The sequence below is a fragment of the Ovis aries genome, chromosome 2, assembly GCF_016772045.2.
Source record: "Ovis aries strain OAR_USU_Benz2616 breed Rambouillet chromosome 2, ARS-UI_Ramb_v3.0, whole genome shotgun sequence".
NCBI lineage: Eukaryota > Metazoa > Chordata > Mammalia > Artiodactyla > Bovidae > Ovis > Ovis aries.
The window spans coordinates 48,950,015-48,977,641 of NC_056055.1; the positions used below are offsets into that span (position 1 = coordinate 48,950,015).

At 43.8% G+C, this 27,627-nt stretch overlaps 1 long non-coding RNA gene across 1 annotated transcript in view; it reads left to right on the forward strand.

Moving 5' to 3' along the window:
* The window catches only part of LOC132659160 (uncharacterized), a 115,861-nt gene that overhangs the window by 42,317 nt on the left and 45,917 nt on the right, over positions 1 to 27,627 (forward strand). Inside the window, exon 5 of the long non-coding RNA XR_009599196.1 lies at positions 1,547 to 1,664. This is a non-coding gene — a long non-coding RNA (uncharacterized LOC132659160). The remainder of the gene's footprint in view (positions 1 to 1,546; positions 1,665 to 27,627) is intronic.

Below are 27,627 nucleotides of genomic sequence, written 5' to 3' on the forward strand. Positions count from 1 at the left end.
TTCCTTTTTTCTCTATCTGCAAGCACCTGAAGTTCTGCCTCCCGGCGGCGTCTTCAATCATGCCAATCTTCAGGTATCTCTCTCTACTCCTGCTACTGGTAAGTTGCTTCAGTCGTCTCCGACTCTGTGCGGCCCCACAGATGGCAGCCTTCCAGGCTCCCCCGTCCCTGGGATTCTCCAGGCAAGAACACTGGAGTGGGTTGCCATTTCCTTCTCCAATGCATGAAAGTGAAAAGTGAAAGTGAAGTCACTCAGTCATGTCCAACTAGTAGCGACCCCACGGAGTGCAGCCTACCAGGCTCCTCTGTCCATGGGATTTTCCAGGCAAGAGTACTGGAATGGGGTGCCATTGCCTTCTACGACTCTGACATCTAGCCCTCCCAGTGTCGGTCACTCCTGGAGTCATTTCACGCAACATCGCCTGAACCTGTGGTGTTCGTATGGTATGTCTCATTTCCAGTAAAACCATGTGTTTGAGCAGGGCAGGAATCCTCTTATGCTCTCGACAAGTGTCCTTCTAGGCGTGTCTCTGTGGTTAATTGCTGCATCCCACAGCCTCACATAACGCCAGACATGTGGTTGTTGCTGGGGAAATTTTAGCTGAATGAATATAAGAATAGACAAGTGAGTGACTAGATGAATTCCAGAAAGAACTGCTGAGGAAATGCAGGGAGTCAATGTGGCTGTCTCGAATCCAAACTGCAAGTTTGCCATTAACCACCACTAACTGCGGCAGAGTCGCTTCACCCCTCTAAATCTGTTTCTCCCAGATGGAGAAAATGCCCATCTTCCAGGACTGATGCTTATGGATACTTTATATTGCTTAGGTATACCTATGGGTATTACATATTATGAAGATTACAGCTATGATATATCTCTAAGATGCCTACCATTTCCTCCCCAATGTCACTGATACTCCTCATAGAGCTTTCGTTGTTCCTAGTTCAAAACCTGTGGCTTTTCATACCTGCAGATGCAGCCTCCTGTGAGACAAGTGATGGAGCCAGGTGGACCTTAGACCCAAGCTGAGCCAATCATACTCTCTCCCAGGAATTTGGAACACAGAGACTTAGTCAACTCACATGCATTCATTAAACATTGGATGACTAGACTACTCTAATCAGAGTTCTCTTAGTGGCTCAGATGGCAAAGAATCTGCCTGCAATGCAGGAGACCCTGGTTCAATCCCTGGATTAGGAAGGTCCCCTGGAGAAGGGAATGGCTGCCCACTCCAGTATTCTTGCCTGGAGAATCTCACGGACGGAGGAGCCGGGCAGACTACAGTTTATGGGGTCACAAAGAGTCGGACATGACTGACTGACTGACGGTCACTTTTTCTACTCTAATTATGCCCTGAGATTGTATAGTCATATATTTTAGCCAACATGCTGCACTGAAAGATGAGAACCTGGGAGATCTGGGGGGAAATAGGACACTGTCCCTCTTCTCTCCTGTCCTGTATCACAGCCCATTTTCTTCGGTATTTACAGACAAGCCCTCTCTCTCTTATAAGACCAAGGCTGACTTGCTCCTGTCTTCCCCACAGCACTAAGCCTACTGCCTCCTGGCACAGAGAAGGTGCTCAGGTGACATTGGTTCAGATGAATTGTGTTGATGCGGATGGAAATGGACTACAACTGATGGAGGAAAGAGAAAATGAGCTGGTGAGTGCAGAAAAATCCAAATCATAGGAGGAATGTTTCAAGTAACTGGAGATGTTTAACTTGTTGCAGAAAAAGGTTCAAGGACGGCAAACAGCAAAAGGGATCTCCTGCTCTCTAAAAGTTACAGAGAAGCAGGTGTGGCTTCACACCAGGAAAATCCTGCTGTTGGAACCGCTCACAGGTGTGCTGGTTGTCTTCTAAGCCTCCCTGTTTGGGGACATGTACAAGCAGAGACTGGGTACCGTTTAGCAGCTGTTCAGGCACTATATGAGAGGGCTGGGCTAGTCACCTCTAAAGTTCTTTTCAACTGGAAGTGTCTAGGTCTATACTTTAATTTATTGATGCACCCTAGATGAAATGGCTAGTCGAAGTCCTAGCTATTCATGAGACCTCTCAGAAACACGGCCACATGTTCTGATATACATATCAGGAAAAGAGCATCCGTGGAATAACTGCTGAGATTTGTCATCTCAGTTTTCTTTATACAGTTTTATTAATATTGGATAAAGTTTTAAGAGAAGTGTTTTTTCACCCTAAAAATGTTAATGGGCTGCCTGTCAACTGCAAAAGAAGAAAAATCGCTAACAGAAAAATTATGCAGCTACAGTGTTAACCCCGAAGTAGAAACAAGAAGTGAAGTTCTCGTGAAGCAGAGCGCAGGGCACGTGCTCAGCACATAGGCATGTCCCACTGTCTCTCTTTTTAGTCTTCCCGAAGTTACCAGGAGGACAAAATCAGGATGAAGTTCAGGACTGCAGAATCCAGTGGGACCTTGCTGTGTGTGGGGGACCTTGTTGTGTGTGTGGGATCAGCTAACTGAAGACAGAAACATTTCCAAAATTGTTATGGAAAAATAACTCCCCCTGCCCCACAGTAATACCTCCACTGGTCCACTTCCAGCTTGACACTCCCATCAGCATAACAATCCACTCCTTGCCAGGTGGCTCAGAAGGTAAAGAATCTGCCTGCCAATGCAGGAGATGCAGGAGATGCAGGATCACCCCCTGGGTTGGGAAGATCCACTGGAGGAGGTTATGGAAATCCACTCCAGTTTTCTTGCCTGGGAAATCTCATGGACAGAGGAGCCTGCGGCTACAGCCCATGGTATCACAAAGAGCTGGATGTGACTGAGCATTCCATTGTATGGATGTGTACAATTTATTTCTCCATTCAGCAGTCAATAGACACTTTGGTCATATCTAGTCTGTAGTAATTCTGAATAAAGCCTCTATAAACATTCACAAGCAAGTCTTTGCGGAGACATACATTTTCGCTTCTCTCGGTTAAATACCCAGGAGAGATGTTGCTGGGCTATACCATAAGTAGAGGTTTAACTCTATAAGAAACTTCCAAATTGTTTTCCAAACTGTGCAAATTTTACATGTGTTCCAGCAATGGATGAGAATTCCAGTTGTTCCACATCTTTGCTAGCACTTGTTATTGTCAGTTTAGTTTTTTGAATAAACTTTTTATTTTAGAACAGTTTTAGATTTACAGAAAAAAATTGTAAAGGTAACTAACAGAGTCCTGGTATATCCTGCACTGGTTTCCCTTATTATTCACACTTAACATTTGCTACACTTAGTAAACCATTGTAAGCGTGTTATTCTTAAGCAAAGTCTATTCTTTATTCAGGTTTCCTTAGTTTTTATCTAATGTCACTCACAACGCCACATTACATCTAGCCATGTAGTCCCCTCTTGGCTGTGACTTTCTCAGATCTCCCTTGTTCTTGAGAACTTCGTCAGCATTGAGGAGTGTTAGGTATTTTATTGGGTGTCCTCAGTTGGGATTTGCCTTATGTTTTTTCTCAAAATTAGATTTGGATTATAAATTCTGAGAAAGAAGACCACAGAGATAAAGTATCACTCTCATCACATCATATCAAGGGAACATACCATTAATATGACTTCTGACAGTTGATGATGACCTCAATCACCTGGCTGAAGTACTGAGAAAAAAGGCTTTCAGTGTGTCCATATGTTTATATACCTTTTCCATTGGTCTTTATTTCTCCTGCAGGGTACAATTTGTTATTATCCAATCTAGTGAGTTTTTAAATTTCTGATCTTGTATTCTTTAGTTCTAGAAATTCTATTGAGTGTTTTGTTTGTTTCCATTTCTCTGGTGAGATTTCTCCAGCTGTTTATTCATTTTGTCCATCTCTCCCTTTTCTGAGCATATTGATAATAGCTATTTTAAAATTCTTATCTATTAATTCCATCGTCTCATCATCTCTGGACCTGTATTTACTGTTCTTTCTTTTAGTTTGGTATACATTTCCTGGCTTCTTCATGTTTCCAGTCATTTTTGTCTTTGCTGGACATTGTGGATACGATGCTGAAAGTCTAGATTGGTATCTCCTTTTAAAGAGTCTCATTTTTTTCTGGCAGGCAGTTGACATTATTTTAAAGACAGTCTCAACTAAATATCCAGAGCATTCAGTGATGTCTCTCTAATATGGCTAGACAGAAATCCAGTATCCATTAGCACTGTGAGACTACCTAAATCTCTGTTGAGCTCATAACCCTCCAGTGACTGTTTCTAACCATGTCTCTCAGAGCCTCGCTCTGTGCATGTACAGCTTAGTACTCAGCAAAACACCTAAGGCCATGAAAATTTCACATCAGTAATTTTTAAAGCTCCCTAAATGATTCTTATTTACAGCCAAGGTTGAGAACTATCGAGTATTAATTTCCTGATTGTGAAGGAGCAGGGAAAAAATGCCCTAATACCAAAGAAATTGTCGAACTCCCCAAAGAGGCCTGGCCCTGGACAAAATTATAAAAGATGTTGATAAAGAGCTCTATACTAAAATGGCTAACCTGGGAGAGGTACAGGAACAGAATCCAAGATAAACCAATGAGGCAAGTTTTGAGTACCTCCTGTCCTTTAAAAGTATCAGCTATTACAGCTCATTCTTGCTCTATTTAAGTAGCCCTTCTCTAAGACTTTCTTATCACCTAGACTGATAATTTTTGAGCTGGGTCTCATTAAGGATAAACACTGTGAAAGCGGTGAAGTGAAGAAAGAAAGGGAAGAGAACAGATGAAGGGAGAATAAAAAGAGCATTAGGGAAATTCAGTGAGTTCTTTAATGGAACAATGAGAAACAGAAGTTTAGTTGATAAAAAAGCAGAAATAAGATGACTTCACTCTTCCCATCAGTTGAGATGAATCAAATTTAGGAAACTTAAAAAATAACTTATAAACAGTTCCTGTTGGTTTGTAATGAATCTCACCTTCTTTGGGTTGGAGTAGATCTTTAGCAGAAGTTTAATAAAGGTCTGTCATAAGCAGGGAAATCTAAACAGTGTACAGAGAACTGGAGATGTCTAACCATGCAAATCTAATCTGAAGATTGGAAATTCACTAAAGTTACACGTGGCATTTCAGCATAAAGTTGCAGAGAGTGAACTTTATACATGGACAGAGATTATTCTCAATGTTTTGTATATGTATGGCACTGCAAAAAAGCAGAAATCACTGAATAGACAGGGAAGCTTATGGATCAAAGACACTTGGCCATATATGATTTAGAGATCTTCCTTGAAGCCAGGAAACAGAAGTCTGAGGCCTAAGGTTGCCATTTACTGTACATCATGCCCTTAAGAAAATCCTTTAATTTCTTGGACAACTTCGTTCCTTTTTCTACTAAAGAAATGGGTATATTAATGCCTGCTGATCCTCCTGTTTCCACAGACTCTCAGGAAAGACCAAATGACCTACATTGTGTGGGAAAGCCTTATAAGGTTAGAGCCCACTTATGATGCAAAGTTATTATTACTAATAATAAACAAGAAGAATGTGTGACAATGCCCAGAATTTCCTGTTGAGACAACAACTTCACTAAACCATTAAGAAAAGTAGGATGTTTGTTAATTCCACAATAAGAGTTATGCACTTGTATTGTTTCAACAATCTCCAGGGAATGAAGGGTTTGATAGCAGTAAAGAATAAGCCAACTTGTCCTAAAGATTCTTGTTCTCTTTAGAATCATTTCAATAGCGTTTGTGCCTTACAAGGCTTTCCCTGCCAATTCTGCCGTGACTCAGGAGAACTGGGTATTATTCAATTAAATTTTTCCTTAAAAAAATTAAGGAAAATCTTTTCCACATGCTACTACTTATACAATTTAGGTCTGTGATTTCCCTGCCTCCTCCGAGGCAGCCCTCAGGCATAATACTGGAGCCTCAGAGAACATCAGTGATCATACAAAGTCTCTTCTACTCACCAAGGAAAGAGGGAAATTCATGCCTGACACAAAACCTGTCTTTTTGAAACCCTTATCCCTTGTGTCAGCTCAGGACAAGAGGTTTTCATGTGGATACCAGTTGGCACTTATGAATTTGTTGAAGAACTGTGTGGGCAAAGCCCTCTGGAGGATACACACTGCTCTTCAGAAATGCAACACAAGGATCCTTTCTTGTTGGGCTAATGATGCCTGATTTTGATGACCTTTGAGATGTCTTTATTTCATGTCATCACACACAGTAGCTGACTGCCCTTTCTCATGTGTGCGTCTGTGTGTGTGTGTGTGTGTGTGTGTTAGTCTCTCAGTAGTATCTGACTCTTTGCAAGCACATGGATTGTAGCTCCTCTATCCATGGAATGGAATTCTCCAAGCAAGAATACCGGAGTGGGCTGCCATTCCCTTCTCCAGGGGCTCTTCCCAACCCAAGGATCAAACCTTTGTCTCCTGCATTGCAGATGGATTCTTTACTACTGAGACACCTGGGAAGCCCACCCTTCCCCATATCCCGCTGCAAAGAGCCTGTAGGTTCTAGTCCCAAAAGATGGCTTTAGCCTTGCATTGAACTTTTCCTTCCAAGTTTACACTACTGTAATAACAAACTACTGTAACAATGGGGAAAGTCTGAAACTTGGCAAGAGCGATTTTATGGCACCACACAAATCACCTAGGAGTCTTATTAAAATGCAGATTCTGATTCAGTAGGTCTGGGATGGGACCCAAGAATTTGCATTTCTAAGAAATCTCAAGTGATGCTGATACTGCTGGTCCCTAGACCACACTTTAAGGAGTGAGAAATCAGAAGACAAACATGGACAATTCTCCCAGAATGCAAAAGAAATAGTTACAGAGATAAAAAATGGTGAAAGAAAAATTGGAGAATCAATAGCTACAATGGAGTTTCTGCATATAGATGAGAACAGGGGAGATAAAGAAAAAAATTGAAGTTGCATAAATGTGTCAACTTTAGGAAAACATATTAGTATAATTCATCATACCAGTAAGGCAAAGCAGAAATATCACAAAAATTTTTGATAGGTGACAAACATCACTTGAAAAAATTCAATATTCCATCATCATCAATCATCATTATCTCAAAAAGCAAAATATTTTCTTAAGGTGACAAATGTATTTTATAAAATCAAAGTCATTGGGATTCTAAATGATCCATTCCATTCACATAAGTAACCAGAAGTGTTATTAACACTGTTCTGCAAATCCTAATCCAGCCAACCAAATACAAAAATGAAATTAGAGGTGATATTAATGAGGGTTATGTTCAATTTTATGTAATCATTGGCTTAAACAAAATAGCAATGTCTTTCACGCTCGCCTAAGTTGGAGGGAGCAGACCCGGCTGGCGTAGCAGCAATTCTAGGACTCCAGAGACCCAGACCTTCCAGGTCTCTGCTCAGTCCTCACCGAGGTGGCTCTCATACTGTAGCTCTATTATAGCTGTCACATATATTTGATGTCTCAGACCTCATGAATATTTAGTGCTTCCTTGGTCCTTCGGTCCTTCCCATCAACATAAGGCCTGTGCATGCTCTACTAACTTTATCTGTAATATGTCAGACTGCTGCTTGTTTCTATTGTTCTCTGAGTCAGAGATTAAAATTTTTAATAGCATAGTAATCACATCGTACAAAATAAGTATGTCATTTTAACAAATAAGGCTAAATTAGAAAAATAAACGTATGATAATAACAAGGAATGTTTTAAAATGAGTGATAATATAAACGCATCCAAACAATTGTTAAATTGTATCATAAAAGGGCAAAAGATTTAACAGTATGCTAGCAGCTTAAGAAAAGACAGATTAGTGCAGAAAATAAAGTTCTGAAATAATCTCAACTGTATATAAAAAGTAGTATACAATGCTAATGCTATTGTTTCTAAATCAATGAGAAAAAGATGTCTGGTGGTGCAACTTGCTAACTACACAGGAACACTTAAAATTAGGTGCCTACTTCACATCATTCACAAATTCCAGATAAATTAAAGTTATAAATGGAAAAATAAAGCCATAAAACTATGACAAGAAAACACAGGTACATTTAAATAATCTTGGGTTGGGAAAAAAAATTAAACCTGCCAACAAAGATGAAACAAAAAATTCATTAACTTGACTTAATTTTAAAGATACATATAAATCTTTTAAAAAGGCAAAACATGGAACTGGAATAATGAAGTAAGGAGGACCTAGCTAGCCTTGTTCTTCATTAGGTCTGCAAAGATGAGCTGGTGATCTCACCAAACTCACACTACAGTTTTGCCTCTGTGCTAGCTAGAAGTTGATATGCATATGTAAATTTTACTTATTCAAAAAGTATACAGTCAACGTGGATGAACCTTAAAAACATTATGCTAAAATGAAAGGAGTCAGACCTGAGAGGCCACATGTTGTAAGATTCTTTGTTAATGAAAAGTCCAGAATAAGTAAATCCATAGACTGAAAGCAGGTTAGTGGTAGCTGGGGACTAAGGTGAGAGATGAATGGGGTGTGACTCCTAATGTATTCTTTGGGGTGATGAAATGTTCTGGAATTAGTGCTGATGGTTGCATAACTTTGTGAATATACTAAAAACCATTGAACTGTACACTTTGAAGGGCGAATTTTATGGTATGTGAACTATATCTCATGTGCTTAAAAAGTAAATATTGCAATTCACTACTGAGAGTGGGCTCAGTTCTCAGCTGACCCTGTTGAGTTAAAAGAACTTTGTCACATAGCAAGTTCCCACTGGCTATTTTGCATATGGTAATGTATGTTTCCAAGCTACTCTCTCAGTTTGCCTCACCTTCCCTCCCACACTGTAAGTCTGTTCTCTGTGTCTGCATCTCCATTGCTGCCCTGCAGATAGGTTTATTAGTACCATCTTTCTAGATCCCATGTGCTCGTGCTCATGCTAAGTCACTTCAGGCATGTCCGGCTCTTTGCAATCTCACAGACTGTAACCTGCCAGGTTCCTCTGTCCATAGGCTTCTCCAGACAAGAACACTGGAATGGGTTGCCATTCCTTTCTCCAGAGAATCTTCCCAACCCAGGGATCAAACCCACGTCTCTTTCTGTTTCCTGCATTGCCAGGTGGATTCTTTACCACTGGCGCCACCTGGGAAGCCCTCTAGATTCCATACACATGCATTAATATACAATATTTGTCTTTCTATTTCTGACTTAACTTTACTCTGTACAACAGGCTCTAAGTTCATCTACCTCACTAGGACTGACTCAAATGAATTCTTTTTTAAAGCTGTACGGCAGAAACCAACACAATATTGTAAAGTAAATATCTTGAAAAAAAACTTTTTTTAAAAAAGAACTACTTTAGGGTGTCATAATACCTGGTGCCTGAATAAGACTCCCTAAAGGGATTTTTACATTCTGATGGCCAGGGTGGATTCACCAGGGATATGCTTCCTCACTTTACAATGCTGGCTCCAGAGAAGCTCTCCTTCATTATGATGAGTCAACCCAAACATCCACTACCAGGTTATATCTAGCCAAGCATCTTCCCAGCAACTCAAGAAATTCTGCATTTAGTTTACATATTTGAGTGAGTCTGTGCTTAGCTTCCAGTGGGTGGGTTTGGCCATCTGTGGTTTTCAGAGCATTTCCGAGCTTTTGGTTCCTAAACCATGGCCATGAGCTCACAAGGACTGGGATTCTCTCCAGAACTCCCCATCACTTTCCAGCAACTCAGTGTCATGGGCTTTTGGTCAACTTGATATCATGTAAGTTACAGATATGGCTTCCCCTGGGGAAGAAACCTTAGAGAGTAATCTGTCTCACCACCCTAACTCTTGCCTCCTACAATCACTACTAGGTCCAGAAAGGAGAGAAAGTCATCCCTAGGTCACCCAACAAATCAGTGAGGAAACTAGAATCAAATAATTAAGTTTCTGTATCCCAGTCCCCAAAGCACATGTGGTTGTATACCCAATCATTTCTGTTGCAATATCAGCCAGAGCAACTCCACTTCCATTTAAATAGTCTCTCACAAAGTGAAAAGAGAATGGAACAGCACAAGACCAGCACCAGGACAAGGGTCTTAACCCTTTCAGGATGCTCCTGATAATGTTAGCAACTTGAAAGCCACACTCAGGAGAGCCTTCTCAGGCAGATACTGCTGTGAACATGCACTTTCTCCAGGTTCCCAATGATTATACAAGCTTATCCTTGTCCATAAATGAATCAGTAGGAGGGATCCAACTATCTGCAGAGCACATAAAATACTGTTACAGGAAGGAAGCATCCTTCTTCTTCGTCTCCCTGTCAATGCACCAGTTTCTCCTATGATGTCAGGTGCCCTTTCATTCATTCACTCATTCACTCATTCAACCACAAACACTTCTTAAACATCTACAGTGCACCTGGCCCTGTGCTGTCACAGAGACATGGAGATGGGTCAAGCATATACTTGCCTTCAAGGGGCTTGCAGTCCACTGGGAGACGTTTCTGTCTGATCAGCGCTGATGGAAGTGGAAAGGCTAGAGTCAGAGAGCTTGTGCAGAGCACTAGAGACAACGGTGAGGTCATAATTTGGGGGTCAGGAAGGCTTTACAATGTTGATGCCATTTAAGATGCATCTTGAAAGGCTTCAAATGGCAGAGAATGGCGGGAAGCTTTATTGACAAAAGGAACAAGTGAGCAAAGGCACGAAGTATGATAATTATTACTATTACTACTATTATTGTTATTCCCCTTTAACAGAGGAAATGACTAAGGCAAAGAGGGGTAAAATAACTTGCCCAATATCACACAGCTAGTAAGAGGTGTAGCTGGTCTTCAAACCTAGATCCTCTGTCAGAAGAATGTACTCTCTGCTTCATGTCTGTCTCCCTACTACCCTAGGGGCCAAATCTGTGTCTAGTCCCTGAAGTCTGTTCTCTTAAATGCTGCGCTCTCACTGTAGTGAGGATGAATGGTAGGAGATGGAGGCAGGAGCCAGGTAGTAAAGAACCTTGACTACCAGGCTCTGAATTCAGGACTTGATGAAGATTTAACATAAGCCAACAGGGGAATTCCCTGGCAGCCCAGTGTTTGGACTCTGTGCTTTGATGTTATTTAGTTGCTAAGTCGTGTTCGCCTCTGCGACTCCATGGACAGTAGCCTACTAGGCTACTCTCTCCATGGGATTTCCCAGACAAGAATACTGGAGTGTGTTGCCAATTCCTTCTCCAAGGGATCTTCTTGACCCAGGTACCAAACCCACATCTCCTGCATTGGCAGGCAGATTTTTCTGAGCCACTAGGAAAGCCCTTTCATTGTGAAAGCCCAGGCTCAATCCCTGATCAAGAAACTAAGATCCCACAAGCTGCGCCATGAACCTAGAATCCAGGAAAGATTTCCTGGGAAAGGGAAAATGAAAGTTAAAACTCCTTTGCTTTGTGTCAAGATGGGCGCTAGCAGATAATCTGAGAAGTGGTGAGTGGGACAATGCCCTAAAGGGTTAATTCTTCCTCCATGTGATAGTCTCAAACATCTGGCTCTTTTCTGTGCTCTAAATTTGGAACAACTAGCTATCCACTTCCTCCTAATCAAGATAAGGTCTGGGTCGAGAATCCAGGCAATTGTGCTAGGTCATTTAATTGCCTTCCTCTTGAAAACCTTGAGCCAGCCATAGGGAAATTCTCTGGCCAAGGCAAAGAATAAAGGTCAATGACATGTCGCATCCTGATGCCTTTTACAGAGCCCAGGAGCCACAGGAGAAATCAATTCCAGTCAAATGAGTTGTGAAATTCTTTTAAAAAGGAGAGCCAATATTTTAAGATTCTCTAGGTCATGGAAAAATATACACTAAGAACATGAAAACAATACCAAGTGACTCCAACAGCACATAATTTACTTCTCATTGTTGTCTAAATAAAACCAAACTAATTCAATCAGGGACTATGTTCCCTAACCCACCATAAAATGATCATTATGAAGTATTAATGGGAAAAAATAAGATTACCAGTGACTCCTACTTTTCCTGGCTGCCCAGAATTTTGTTATTAACCACACTTTCTTTTTCGAAGTTCTTTTTTTTTTTTTCCTGACTATAAAAGCTGTACATATTCATTGTTAAAATTTTGGAAAATAAGGAGAAAAACAAAGAAATAAAAATCACTGTAACTCACCATAAATAACTCAGTTTTTCTTCTTGCAAAAATTGAAGCTACACTGTATGAATTTTATTTTGTTTTTTCACTTAGCATTTATCAGTAGCTTGATCCTATACATACAATATCCTTCAAATATGTCATTTTTATCATTTGTACCAGATCGGTCAGTGTGAATGTGCCATAATTAATTTAACTAGTCATCTGTCTGTGGACAATCAGGCTGTTTCCAGTCTTCTAATTCTATAAATGAGTGTGCAAAGTGTCCTGATACAAATACAGTAAGTCCCTTACTTGTGGGTGCAAGCTCAGTCATTCTGACTCTTTGCAACCCCATGGACTATAGCCCACCAGGCTCCTCTGTCCATGGGATTTTCCAGGCAAGAATACTGGAGTGGGTTGCTATTTCCTATTCCAGGAGATCTTTCTGATCCAGGGATCAAACCCACAGCTCTGGCATCTCCTGCAGAGGCAGACGGATTCCTTACCACGAGTGCCACCTAGGAAGCCAGTCCCTTACATAGGAGAGTTCAAACTGCAAATTTTCCAAGTTGCAACTATGCCCAGTTGTTGTACTGGGATACTGTACAGTATCTCAAGGTACTGTATGATAAGATTTAAATGTTTTCTTTATTTTTTGTGTTTGGTTTTTTGTTTTGTATTGTGTGAAAAGTATTATAAACCTACTAGAGTACAGTATAGTACCATATAACTGACTGTGTTAATCGAGTACCTAGGTTAACTTTTGAACAAATTGGACTTAAAAACACACTCTCAGAATGGAACTTGTTTGTATGTAGGGGACTTACTCTATCTTTGTCCTACTCTTCAAAGGTCTTTTTTTAAAGTAAAATTAATAAAGCAAGGGATATGAAAAACTTAAGATTCTTGATAGATACTGCTAAATTGCCTCTGTTTGTTTAACAAATATTAATTTGGTGCCCAATGCCAAGCATGGTTCTGGGCCCTGGAAATACAACAGAGAATAAGACAAACTTTCTGCCCTATGCTCTAACATGGTACCAGCTTATCTTCCCACCAGCATATATGAGAATGCCTGGCTTCTCCTCCCCTCCAGCATGATACTCTTTTAAGAATCAACCTTGGGTAACCCAATAGTCAAAAAATTGTTCTGTCAACCATTGTTTTAATTTGCTATTTTCTGATTAAGGTACTTTCCCATAGATGTAACAATCATCTCCATTTGTGTGCATGAATTGCTTGGTCATGTTCTTTTTGTATTAAGACATTTGCCTCTTCTTGTTGGAAAAAGCTTTTAATATGCTCTAGATGTTACTTTGCTGCCTGCCATATTTTATGAATATTTTTCATTTGCATTCTGGGTATCTATGGTACTTTCTAACTTCATCTAGCAAATCCTGAGACCACCCCAGGCATCAGGGATGGAGTTGTGGACAGAAACACACGTGGTCTCTGATGAAATTGGCAGCACCATGGGAGAGACAGACCTGCTTTATGAGAGAATGAGGCAAGAGAGTGAAGTATACAGTGCGAGGACCTGTCTGGTAGCTGAGAGGTGGCAGGTGTCTTAGAGAGAGCTTCTCAGGGATGGAGGCTAACAAAAGGAAGTATCCAGGGAGTAATTGTCAAGAAAAACCTGAGAGTGAGGGAAGCATAACAAGAGTGCGGAGGTAATGTTGGGTAAAGTCTAACTGGCTCTTGATCCATGGCTGGCTTGGGACCATAAATTGCACAGCAGAGCTTCTTTCCTTGAGGTGAGAGTGGGCGGCCTTTTGTGGACCCATTCACCCAGTCAGATCATGGCTAGAAGATGCTTGTGGAGGGTGGGGGTATGTGGCCTCCTTGGTAAGTGGCTTCCCAGAAGAGGCAGCTGTGGTTGTCAGCAGTAAGGGCTGCTGGAGCTGGAGCTGGAGGCAGGAGCCTGGAGAAGGCGTCATCGTGGGGCACGGTTTTGTGTCCTACCCATGGCAGAGAAGCAGAAAGGCCAGGAGAGGTGTGGGGAGGGCAGGAGACGTGGTCAGGTTGTCAGTTAGAGATCACTTTGGCTTTAGTTTGGAGAATGGACTGCAAGAGTCCAGAATGACTAGTTTTGGGGCTTGCGAAATACTTGATCCCTCATCTTGAAGAGTCGCTGTGACCGTGATTAGCACACCGAAGAGAAATCCTGTAACACAGAAACCTGATTAACATTGTTCAAATCCACATTTCTCAAGAAATCACAGAGGAATAGATGAGTAGAAAGAACAGCCTAACCATACAAAGTGTCAACTCCCAAGTGAGAGACAGAGGCCTAGACACAGCCAGAGAAATAGGTATACTGAAAATATATTCAGGAACTGAAAACCACAGGACTTAATTGAAGATTGATTACAGAGCAAGAGGGAGGGAAATGTCAAGGACAACTCCTGGATTTCTAATCTGAGCATCTGGCTGGTAATGCGTCATTCTTGGAGAAGGACTGGGTCTGAGATCAAGCGGAAGGCTGAGTATGAGGGGTGAGGAAAGGATCATACATTTGCAAATAAATGTTATCCTTAGATATTTTAAGTTAATAAATGCCAGTGAAATTTGGAGCCCTGAGAAGAGCCCTGGACTAAAGACTTGGGTTCTTGATCCAGTTCTACTAACAAGTAGAGAAGGTCAAAACAGCCCTGAAAAAATAAAGAGAATAAGTCCTATTCTAAATGCTTCACACTGTTGTCATTCTGATCAACTAAATGGATAGAAGTTAAAAAATAGATAAACAGCAAGGACCTGCTGTATAGCACAGGCTTCCCAGGGGGCTCAGTAGTAAAGAACTCTACCTGCAATGCAGGAGATGCAGGAAATGCAGGTTTGCTCCCTGGATTGGAAAGATCCCCTGGAGGAGGGCATGGCAACTGACTCTAGTATTCTTCCCTGGAGAATCCTATGGACAGAGGGGCCTGGCAGGCTTTAGTCCAGAGGGTTGCAAAAAGTCGGATATGACTGAAGCAACTGAGCATGCACATATGCATGCACTGTAGGGCACAGGGAAATATATTCAATATTTGTAATAACCAACAGTGGAAAAGAATCTGAAAAAGAATATATCTATATATCTATATATCTCTCTCTATATGTATCTGAATCACTTTACTGTACACCTGAAACAAATACAGCATTGTAAATCAACTGTAATTTAAAAACAGGCACTAAATTAAATTGTAGACTGCAAGGCAAACACAAAGCTATTATTGTGATTATCACTAGCAGTCATTAGGGGTGCCTCAGCCATGATGCCCCAAGGAACTAAGTCAGAAAAGGACAGAAGGTCTATAGACCCAGAGACATAAATTTGGGGGTGGTGGCTACGATATAAAACCAATTACACAACTTCACTTATTATCATTCCAACAACATGTTTTTTCAGACAGGAATTTTTTTCCTGTCGTTAATGTCTCTCCCTCTCTCTCTTACTCACCCAGTGCTTTCAACCAGGGTCACCCCACCCCCTTCAAACTCTGCTCTCAAGAAATCATCCACTGAAGGGCATTAAAGAAAAATTGCCAGTAATACCTGCAGTGTTTTATTCTCAGGGCATGTGCCCCTGCTCAGCAGAGAATCAAATCCTCCGCCAGAAGTGGGGCTTCCTAGTGGTGGAATTGGGGCACACGCAGAGAGGGACTGAAAGTGAGAGAAGCCAGTCACAAAGGGCCAAATACTGCAGGATTCCACTTCTGTGACGGAGATTGAGTGTGGAAGTCACAGAGATAGAAAGCAGAAGGGGTTGCCAGGGGCTGGGGGTGATGGAGGGCAAGCATTTGATGGGTACAGAGTTTCAGTTCTGCAAAACGAAAAGAGTTTTGGAGATGAATGGTAGTGATGTTTGTACAACAGTGTGAATAATGCTTAAAAATGGTTAGTCAGGATGGCAAATTTTATGTGTATTTTACCATAATAATAATAAAGAAGCATTGAGGAGATTCAGGGTCACATCACTACACATTCGTCAAAACCCTTAGAATGTGCAATACCATGAACCCTGATGTAACCTATGGACTCTGGGTGATAGTGATGTGTCAGGGAAGGTTCTTCCATTACAACAAATATACAGATGACCCTTGAACAACACCAGGTCTAAGGGCACTGATCTCTGCACAGTTGAAAATCAGAGTATAACTTATGGTCAGCTCTCCAGATCCGAGATTCCTCTGTTATGGTGCCTCTACATTTGGCAATCCTATAGTACTATAGTATTTACTATTGAAAAATATCCACACATAAGTGGACCCATGTAGTTCAAACCTATGTTGTTCAAGGGCCAACTCTGGTGCTGGGTGCTGACAGTGAGAAAGGCTGTGCGTGTGTAGGGGCGGGAGTATATGGCAAATATCTGCACCTGCCTCTCAACTATGCTGTGAATCTAAAATTGCTCTAAAAATATTTTTAAATAATTATCATAATAAAGAAGTATTGAGGAGGTTACATGGTGCTTGTCCTGGTGCTCAAGCAATCACACACGACAGATGGAGCCTGTTACCTGCTCCCCTCACCCACCCACACACACACACACACACACACACACAGAGCTTTCTGCAGTCAGCTAGGCTAGGGAAGCTGGTCCCAGTCATTTGGGCCCATTTGGAGTTCACTCTGGAACTTTTAATATTCAAAGGAATCTTTGTTCTTGCTGTGAAACCATTTCTCATCCCATTTAGCTCTTACATAAGACATACTTTGGATCTGATATATGGGAAAAAAAAATTACCCATTTTATTCATTTTGAATAAACTAAAAATAACTACCTTCCCTATTTCCGGGAGCCAATAAAGCTCGTTTGGAAAGGACAGAGGAAAGAAAGACATGAAATATGAAAAAGAACCTCAAGCTGGGCCTACAGAAGCCTGGGTTTGAAATCTGGCTGGGCTTCTGGTCTGCTGTGTGACTCTGAGCAAGTGCCCACCCCGCTCTAGGTCTCAGACACTTCGTCTACCAAATGAGAGGGTTGTGTTGGAACCTCTGGCCATTGAGATCCCTTCGACTCTTTCTGAGAGAAAAGAGTTGAGGTATCCTATTTTGCTAGCCATCCAGTAAATGAATCATTTTTGTTACTCAGAATTTTTTTTGATGTGATCCTGTATGGCAAGAAATGCTAATAGCTAGTAGCTAATCCTGTTCTAGTGTCTAGAAACAGTCATTAAGTCACAGCCTCCATTTCCGCACATCCCGATAACTCCCCTGCAGTCTAGTTCCCAGCTCCTTAATCCTTTGAAACTGTTCTTGAGATCACCATGACCTCCCCTGGCCAAATCAACAGACACGTCTCAGACCTTTACTTCCTCCCTGCACCTCTCAGAAACATTTCAACACAGGGGACTTTCCTATTTTCTTGAGATACTCTTCTCCTGGGGCTCAGAGGAAAAATGACTTTGCCCTCCTAGAGACCCATGTTTCAAGGGCAGGATTTGTACCCACAGTGTTGGTGCCGAAGCCTAGTGCCACAGCAATGTCTGCAGGCATTTGCCTTCCCATTGTCATCATTTTACTACTAAACGCTAGAATCCCTGGGCAAGTCATTCATTCATTCACTCCTTCATCAATTGTTTATCAAGAGTCAGCTATTTACTGGCACTATACTAGGCAATGGGAATACAGTTTACCCCTGCATACCATGGGTTTGAGCTTCACAGGTCCACTTTTACGTGAGTTTTTTTCTATAAATACTACACAACTACGCAATCAACGGTCAGTTGAATCTGAGGATATGGAACTTGAGAGCTGACAGTAAAGTTATACACTGATGTTCGACCCCAGAGGGAATGGGCTCCCCTAACGGCCCCCGACCTCATGTTCAAGGATCAACTGTATAGCAAGACAGGAGTCGGGCATTAAGGAAGTAAGTACAAGATACAGGTGTAATTACAAATGTGATGAGTTTGCTGAAGAAAAGGACCAGATGCTGTGAGAGGAGAGAGCACAGGGGGACTGGCAGGATGTGTGAAAATGCCATTTGGAAGAAGGATGGTGGCAGGAAGACCTGAAAGTGGGGGAGGAGCGATCCAGGTGGAGGAAATGCCATTGTGGGGCCTGGTTCGGGGAGGGTGGGGTGGGGTAGGGGTGGGGTAGGGGGGGGGTGGGGGGTGGGGTGGGGTGGGGTAGGGGGGGGGGGGGGGGTGGGCAGCATTTTGAAAGGGCGATCTGGGGAACTCTGCATTGTCCTGTACCAACAGCACCCTGCTTTTACTGGGATCAAGGATTTGGGAGGGGCTTTGGAGGAGCAGATGAAGACTCTTTCCATTGTCATCATTCTGCCACCAAATTCCAGATTCTCTGGGCGAGTCGTGCATTCATTCACTCATTCATTGTTTATTGAGAGTCATCTATGTTATATTAGGTTTCCCTTGTAGCTCAGTTGGTAAAGAATCTGCCTGCAGTGCAGGAGACCCGGATTCAATCCCTGGGTAGGGAAGATCCCCTGGAGAAGGAAATGGCAACCCACTCCAGTATCCTTGTCTGGGAAATCTCATGGACAGAGAAGCCTGGCGGGCTGCAGTCCAGGGGGTCGCAAAGAGTTGGCCACGACTGAGCGACTAACACATACATACATACTAGGCAATGGGAATACAGTTGACCCCTGCGTAACATGGGTTTGAGCTTCACAGGTCCACTTCTACGTGGAAGAGCTAATCCACTGCCCCCACCCACAGCCACCCCTTGGCACCGTCACTGAGGGGTCTATCATAGACCATTTAGGGGCCTGAAATGGGCCAGGGCAAGTGAAAGAGCAGAGAAGTGTTCAGGGTATCAGGAGGGGCTGGGTCCTACAGGACCTGGGAAGATGCCCTAAGGAGTCATAAGATTCTTGCTTTAGAAAAATGGTGTTTTGATCTACAGAGACTCAGCTGTGTGGGGCAGAAGGCAGAAGTAACTGGTGGAGGCCAGTTCTTTCATCAGGCACAGAATTAGAAAGATTTACCATGAGGAGAGAATAAAATGCTTTTCCTCAGTTGCTTTATGGAAGGCAGACGCTCCCATCATTACAAAGCCCTCAGGGACCTTGTGGGTGACTGGGTCCCACCTCCCTCAATTCACAGATGAGGAAACCATGGTTGGTGAGGTGCAGGGCCTCCGAGGTAGGACCGTGAATCAGCACAGGTGAGGAGACTGAGACTCAGGGAGAGAAGGCAGCTTTCCAAGGGCTAGAACCCAATCCCTAAAGGCGGCTCTCTCCTTACTTTGCTCCAAGCTGCTTTCTTATGTGTAGCAGAAGGGAAAGTGTCCCCTAAATAAATGCCATTAGCACTGGGCTGTGAATGAAACAATGTCCCCAGGGCTGGGAGTGGCCCCAGGCCACATGAGGAAGTTGCTTTCCTGGAGCAGCTGGTGTGGGAGCTGGAACTTTTGCTGGCCACCCCCTCTCCTAGGAACAGCAGACTCAGGAACCATGTTGGGCAGGAGCCCGTGGGAACGAGGCCTGCACTCGCCTCTCCAGGGGCTGCCTCAGCCGCTGATTATGCTCCCAGCGAAAGTCTTGTTGAGTAGAACATCTGTATTGAGCAGAGAACTGGCGCCAGGGTGACCCAGCTGCCACAAGGGCTCTGTGGGAGCCCACCAGTCCTGGGCTGTCACCTCTGATCCCACGGAGACTGTGTCTCCATCTCCCAGGGTCCACATTCTGACCCTGGAAATCTGGAGTGAGTTAGGGGAAATTTAGACAGATGTTGCTCTTTCCAGCTTCCTGTGGAAATTAAGTGACACAGGGAGGCATATTATTCAGGGGAGGAGATGAGATATGTGAGGAGAATGGAGGAAATAATACATGAGGTGTTTGTTTGCAAAGCAGTTGTCTCTTCCTTGCTCAGGGCCTGTCAGAAAGAAGTTGATCTCTCACAAAGCAATCACAGCAAAGCAAGTCCTTCTTCTAGAGAGCGTTGACTCAACTCTCATGGACCAACTCAGGTCCCTGCTTCCCACCTGCCCAAGCCAAAGTTGTGGCTGGGTTCACCCATCATCCTGTACACACCTCCACAGTGATCTTGTGACTTGAAGACAGTCAGTCATTATATCTGTCTCCTCTGCTAGCCTTTGGCAGGCACTGTGCCTTAATCATCTCACATCCACAGTGCCAAGAAGAGGGCCTGATACAGAAGAAGAACCCAATAAATTCTGGTGAACTGGATGGAGGAGAGAGAAATGGAAGAAAGAAAGAGGGAAACAGGTTTCTTCAGGGTATTTGCAGGTCCCTAACTCTTCCCTCGGAGAAGGCCATGGCAACTCACTCAGTACTCTTGTCTGGAAAATCCCATGGACGGAGGAGCCTGGTGGGCTGCAGTCCCTGAGGTCAGTGAGAGTCGGACACGACTGAGCGACTTCACTTTCACTTTTCACTTTCATGCATTGGAGAAGGAAATGGCAACCCGCTCCAGTGTTCTTGCCTGGAGAATCCCAGGGACAGGGGAGCCTGGTGGGCTGCTATCTATGGGGTCACACAGAGTCGGACACGGCTGAAGTGACTTAGTGGTAGCAGTAACTCTTCCCTATTAATTTAAACCAACACTTCCCTTTTAAAATTAACATGCCTCAAGAAAATCCAATCATCAGGCTGGGATAAAACTGAGCTGAGCAGCACAAATAATAGTGGCTTAAAGGAGATAGTGTCGCAGGAAAAGGGACCCCTTCCAGGGGCTAAAACTGGGCTCTTGTCTAACACTTGGAAATGAATTGTCTGAGGAGACACATCTGCTGACAAAGCAAGAGATTTTATTGGGAAAGCGCACCCGGGTGGAGAGCAGTAGGGTAAGGGAACCCAGGAGAACTGCTCCGCCACGTGGCTCGCAGTCTCGGGTTTTATGGTGATAGGATTAGTTTCCTGGTTGTCCTTAGCCAATCATTCTGACTCACAGTCCTTCCTGGTGGTGGATGCCTTGTTCAGCCAAGATGGATGCCAGAGAGAAGGATTCTGGGAGGTGGTCAGACAGGTGGTGTCTCCTTTCGACCTTTCCCGAACTCTTCTGGTTGGTGGAGGCTTATTAGTTCCCTGTTCCTTACCAGGACCTCCTGTCGTAAAACAGCTCATGCAAGTAGTTACTATGGTGCCTGGCCAGGGTGGCGGTTTCAATCAGTGTGCTTCCCCTAACAGTAGGGTGGCGCTAGCGGTAAGGAACCTGCCTGCCAATGCAGGAGACGAAGGAGACGCAGGTTCCATCCCTGGGTCAGGAAGAGCCCCTGGAGAAGGAAATGGCAACCCACTCCAGTATTCTTGCCTGGAAAATCCCAGGGATAGAGAAGCCTGGTGGGCTACAGTCCATGGAATCGCAAAGAGTTGGACATAACCAAAGCAACTGAGCGGAGCACACACACAGAGCATCACTAATAATAGTGGCTTAAAGGAGATAGGAGTTCTTTCTCACATAAAAGTTGTCCCGAGTATGAGGAGGCTGGTCTTTGACGTCATCACAGATGCAGAAACCTTCCTTGCTCCTTGTCCTGTTGCTCTGTCATTCCAGGGGTGTTGTACTCATACTTGCGGTTCAGAATGGCACACCACCCGGTCCACTGTATATCCATGGGGTCGCAAAGAGTCGGACACAACTGAGCAACTTTCACTTCACTCCTCTCACTTCCCAGGGCCACACTTAACACAAGGCAGGCTAGGATTTATGATTTTAAGCTGAGCATCTGTGTGCTAAATTTCTATTCTTATGAAAAGGAGGGGAAATGGATTTTGGAAATGTGAAATGAAGCATTTTGTGCTCTACACTGTACCAGTAAACATGCCTTTCCAAATGCAAAGTTCTGAGCTCAGGTGAAACAAAGCCAGTTATTTGGAAGCCATCAGCTACTTCCTCTCTGGTAAACTCTGAGGAGCTGCAAGGATGTGAGAGGCGGCCCTCCGAAAGCAGGATTGGCCCCAAATAGCTAGATGCATATGAAAGAAATTATTTCAGCAAGCCCAGATGCTTGCATCTTCCCAAACATAGAAGATCACTAAATCTCTTCATGTGAGAGATTTAGTTTTCTCTTAATTAACAGTAATCTTTTAATATTCAGATTACCTGCTCCTTGCTGCAAACTTGTATATAACCTGGCTCCTCCCCTGTCTCCTTGGAGTCAGTCCTCTCCTGGTCGCCTGAGATACTGTCTCCCAGACTCAAGTCCTAACGTTCCCACTGAATAAAACCTAACTCTCAGCTTTAATGTTGTTTGTGGTTTTTTTCAGTCAACAAAAGTGACCAGAAATCTTTTCCAAAATAACAAGTAACAGAAAAAATTTTAAACATATTTCAAAGCCCCAGTATTTTCATTATATATTTGACCAGCCCAGAAACCTGTGAGGAAATGGAGGCTGGGTGGGGAAGGGATGGAAATGTCTTTGGGTGAGGACACTAGGGAAAGTTAGCAAACGGGACAGAAACCTGAATGTGTGGTCTAACATGAGATTTCAGTTTAGAATCTCCCAAATCCTAGAAAAAGGGAAAATGAGGCAGGAAAGAAGAGGGCAGGGAACACCTGTTAAAAGAATGCCACAACCATCAGGAAGAATAGAATACCACAGAAACCAGTTAGAACCTACTAGTCCCACGATGGCAGAAACTTCAGCTCCCAGCAGACCTTGAGCCTCATTCTGTGCTCATTGTAATACAGCAGCATATGCTAAGTGGCACGCCCACAGGCACCTTGACACCTCCTTTGTATGCGTGTGTGCATGCTCAGGCCTCTCTGACTTTTCACAACCCCATGGACTGTAGCCTGTCAGACTCCTCTGTCCCTGGAATTCTCCAAACAAGAATGCTGGCGTGGTTTGCCAGTTCCTCCTCCAGGGGATCTTCCTAGCCCAAGTGAAGGAGGAAACAGAAAAGGCTCTATCTTGAAAGCAGGACTCCATCTTGGGCCGGACTGTGGACTTCGAGCTATATGCCCAGTATCTATGAAAATGACATACCAACTGGAAAATCAGGCCCCCAGAAGGAAGAGCCCCAGGGCTCTCCATCGCCTAAAAGAATACCCTAATTATCTGTGTAACCAAATAGAATCATACATTCTATTGCGCTTATTAGGGTATGACCACAAGAACTACCTAGGTTTAAGGCATATGAATTACAGGTTAACTTTGATTGTATCTTTATTTTCCTTTGTTCAGACTAGTTTCAGGGAATTTGGGAGGTGGGTTTGGGCATGTATGCTCAGGGTATATAAGGTTTTCACAAAAACTTGTCGGGGTCCTTGGCTAAGAGGAGACTCTACCTTGGGCCCGCCGGTGTAATACACTGCACTCCACTATCTGCATTGTCCTTCTGAGTGAGTTTGTTTCCCGGAACGCGTGGCTATAACACAAGGATCGAATCCATGTCTCCTGCATCTCTTGCACAGGCAGGCAGATTGCTGGCCATAAGAGGTCTGAAAGTTGGTGATGCCCAACTTCTGGAAATCCCTGAACCTTCTCCAAGATAGTTAGAATATTCCTCCCACTCCTTAGCCAATGAAAGTACCCAGCCCATAAAAACTAACCACCCACACACCTCAGTTCTACTCTCACTTTTTGAGACACATGGCACTCTGTCTATGGAATGTGTATCTCCCAGTGCAGCTCTCACCTTCTGAGATGGTGCACTCCATCAGTGGAGTGTATATTTCCCCAAATAAACCTGCTTTCACAATGCTATCACTTGCTCTTGAATTCTTTCTGCTGGAAGCCAAGGACCCTCACTTGGCAGCCCACCCCAGGGACTCACTCGAGACCTGGGACATGACCCTCCTCTTGTGCCCCATTTTATCCTACAACAAAAGTAAGTTGTGACCAAACAGCTGTTTACGGGAGAAAATCTACAGGGGTCTGAGTTGAACTCTAGCTCAGTGTATCTGCTGTTGTCTATCTGTCCCCAGAGCTACTGTTCAGAACAAATGGGTGAGTGGTCAGCTTTCCCCAGAATGGGTAGGCTGCACCTAGAATGCTGTGTTCTGGGACCAGCCTTTAATGGGAACACTGAGAAACAGAGGGTGACTGGGGCCAAGATGGGGAGAGAAGGGTCTGGATGTCCCATCCGGTGGGGAAAGAGCAGCAGCCAAACGTCATGGAGAAGGGCAGATTCTAGGAGATGTAATTCCTTATCTTCTCATCTCTGTCATGGGAGGACTAAGTGACCTCATCTAGGTGACCTTGAGGAGCAAGACAAAGTGGGAAGAAGTCACTGGGAAGCATAACCAGTTCCAAGAAAAGGCAGCAACAAAGTGGAATGCAGGTGTGGCAGGTGGTGAGAGTCTGGAGGGCTCTCAACAAGGCTGGAGATGCTGAAAGAAGGATTCTCCTAAGGCAGAAGTTTTTCCCTGGAGGCTCCTGTGGGTGTGTGCCGTCAGCGGTGATTGTGTTCCAGGCGGCCACACACACACCCATACATGTTCTCCTAGAGATGGAGCCCATAGCTTCCTTGAGATTCTTAAAGTTGTCTGTGATCCACGCAAGATTCAGTGGGCTGGTCACTGACACCTCCAGGGCACTTCTGCCCACACTAAGGTCCCACTGCCCCATTGTAGATGCACAAACATCCCCAGGGATGAGGGATACAGAAGGAGAATCCAGTGGCAGAAGGAAACAGGGGCTCTCAGGACTGAGGAAGGCACCGTGAGTGCCCCCAGCCAGGATATGCTGCAAAGCCCAGCTACACAAACCTCCCACTTGGCAGAGTCGGTGCCTCCTTCCTGAGGCTGGACTAACCCAGCCCTCACCTGCAAAGGGTCCTGGCATCCCACATTTGTCACACACCAGACCCAGCACTTGGGATATTGCCAGCAGATTTCTCTTTATGGGTCACTTCTTCTTTTTTAAAAATATTACTATTACCTTTTCTTTTTTCTGGCTGCCCTGGATTATAGTTGTGGCATGTGGGATCTTTAGTTGCAGCATGCAGGCTCTTAATTTTACATTTTTTATGTATGAAATTATTGTAGTTATTTGGGCACACTCCTGGAGTTCATATTCTATTCCTGCATCCAGTCCAGCTCTTTATGGCTATAGAATATACCTTTTAAATCAATGTAGCTCTGTAAGTCATACTAGCTGCTATTTTGTTTTATTTTAAGCTGTACTGAATCAGTTTAGGCACAAGGCAGAACATTAATACCATAAATATTTTTTAATTAATTAATTTATTTGGCCATACTGGGTCTTAGCTGCGGCGGGGAGGACCCGTTTCCCTAATCAGGGATCGAACCTGGGCTCCCTACATTGAGAGTGCAGAGTCTCAACTGCTGGGCCACCTGGAAAGTCCCTGTGTATCACTGTCTTTTGTCCTTCACAGTGATAGACCCTCCCAGCATTTATATGTCAGTGTAAAGGGACTTCTAATGTGGCGTCCTGAGGAGCAGAGCAGGGATGTGGAGAGGAAGGAGAGAGCAGGGAGAACAGTCTCGAGTCTTGAACCCAGCTCCAGCCCCAATGCCCTGAATGACCTTGAGCATGTCCCCTCTCCTCTCTGGGTCTCAGTTTCCACATCTGTGACGGTGAGAAGGAGTGTCTGTAGGGACTCAGTGGGATCGCTTAAAAACATGCCTGGCCCAAGGTTACTGCGAGGAAGGATCTCGACAGTGATTGTTGTACCTCTCAGGGCTACTTGGGGATTTGGTGAGAAAACAGGCCCAGAGTACTTTGCTCCAAGTCTGGCATAGAGAAGGTGCTGATGGCTCCTGCTCCCTGTCCCTCCTGTGTACACCCTGTCTTATGGGCTCAAATTACGGGGAATTTATATGTGGAAGTTCTAAGCCCCAGTACCTTGGAACGTGACTGTATTTAGAGATAAGGTCTTCAGCAGATAATTAATGTTAACTGAGTTTTTTGGGGTGGGTCCTAATCCAGTATAACTGGTGTCTTTATAAAAAGAGATGAGGACAACATTCTATCCTATATACATGCCACGCTTCCTTTATCCATTCAGCTGTCCATGGACACTTAACGTTGTTTCTATGTCTTGCCTGTTGTAAATAACGAGGCAATGAGCATGACGGTAGAATTCTCTCTCCAAGATAGTGACTTAATTCCCTTTGGATAAATACCCAGAAGCAGAATTCTGGGAACATATGATAATTTTATCATTAAATTTCTGAGGAACTTCCATATTGTTTTTCATAATAGCTGCACCAATGGACATCCCCATAGTGTATAAGGATTCCTGTTTTCCACATCCTCATCAGCTTATATGTAAAACACCTCTCCATAAAACTGGGGGGGAAAGAGAGATGAGGCCGAGAAGCACAGAGAGAAGACCATATGAAATAGAAGACCACCACTTACAAGACAAGGAGAGAAGCATCAGAAGAAATCAACCCTACTACAGAATGATCTCAGACTTTCAGCCTCCAGACCTGTGAGAAATTTTCTGCTGTTTAAGCCACTCCGTCTGTGATACTTTATATAGCAGCCCTAGAAACTACTATACTCTGATTTTTCCAAGGTGATTTTCAAAACCATTTCTGGAGGATAATTGCTTTACAATGTTGCGTTGGTTTCTGCCATACAGCAACATGAATCAGCCATAAGTGTACATATGTCCCCTCCCTCACCACCCACCCCCATCCCACCCCTCCAGGTTGTCACAGAGCGCCCTGTTATATAGCAACTTCCCACTAGCTGTCTGTTTTACATATGCTACTGTATATGTTTCATCCTACTCTCTCCTTCCCCCGCGGTGTCAACAAGTCTGTTCTCTATGTCTGCCTCTCTATTCCTGCCCTGCAGATAGGTTTGTCAATACCATTTTTCTATATTCCACATAGATGCATTAACATACAATATTTGTTTTTCTCTTTCTGACTTACTTCACTCTGTGTAACAGGCTCTAGCTTCATCTGCCTCACTCAGAGCTATATCCTCCAAGTTTAATTCCAACAGAAACAAAGAGCTTGTGTCCTAGCATTTGCATGAATGTTCTGAGATTCATAAGCTTAGGTCACATGCTCACCTCCGAACCAGTAACGATTATGATAATTGACTTAGACCTGATCCATGAGTTTTGCTGGAGTCATACAGACCACAGAGAACTAAGAGGGGAAAGGATGGATCCTGAAGAAACACTGGGGCTCCTGCCAGAGCAGAGGGAAGTGGAGGTCAGGGAGATAAACCACATCTGTCCAGCTCTGTGAACAGCAAGGGCAGAAAAATAGCAGGTTAGGGAAAGAAATGATGATGAGTCCAGGTTGATGATGAGTCCAGAAATGATGATGAGTCCAAACATATGCTGTGTTTGCAGGGTGGATGGGACAACCAGAGAAAGCAGGCAACAGGTTGGGAGAGACCCAGGCTGGGGGCAGATCCGGGAGTCGCTGCTGTGTATGTGGTGAGAGAGAAGCTTCGGAGGGCAAGTGATGCCTTGGGCTTTGGAAGCCATGCTGGGCTCCCTGGCTCAGGAACAGCACGTGAAGTCTAGCCACCAGTGTCACTGCCAGTCAGCGTGGCCTCTGACTTCATTACCTTTCCCTGGAAGTGCCTGGATTATAACTATTGAAAAAAGTCCTGCCTAATTGTGCCTGCTGGATTTCTGCTCTTCCCTACTTCCTCGTCATCGAAACCTTGAGTTTGTTTAGGATGGCAAAACACCAGCCAGAAACACCACACTTATCAGCCTCCTGTTTGGAGAAGGGGTGACAGGACACAAGACTGGACGGAGACTGTGTG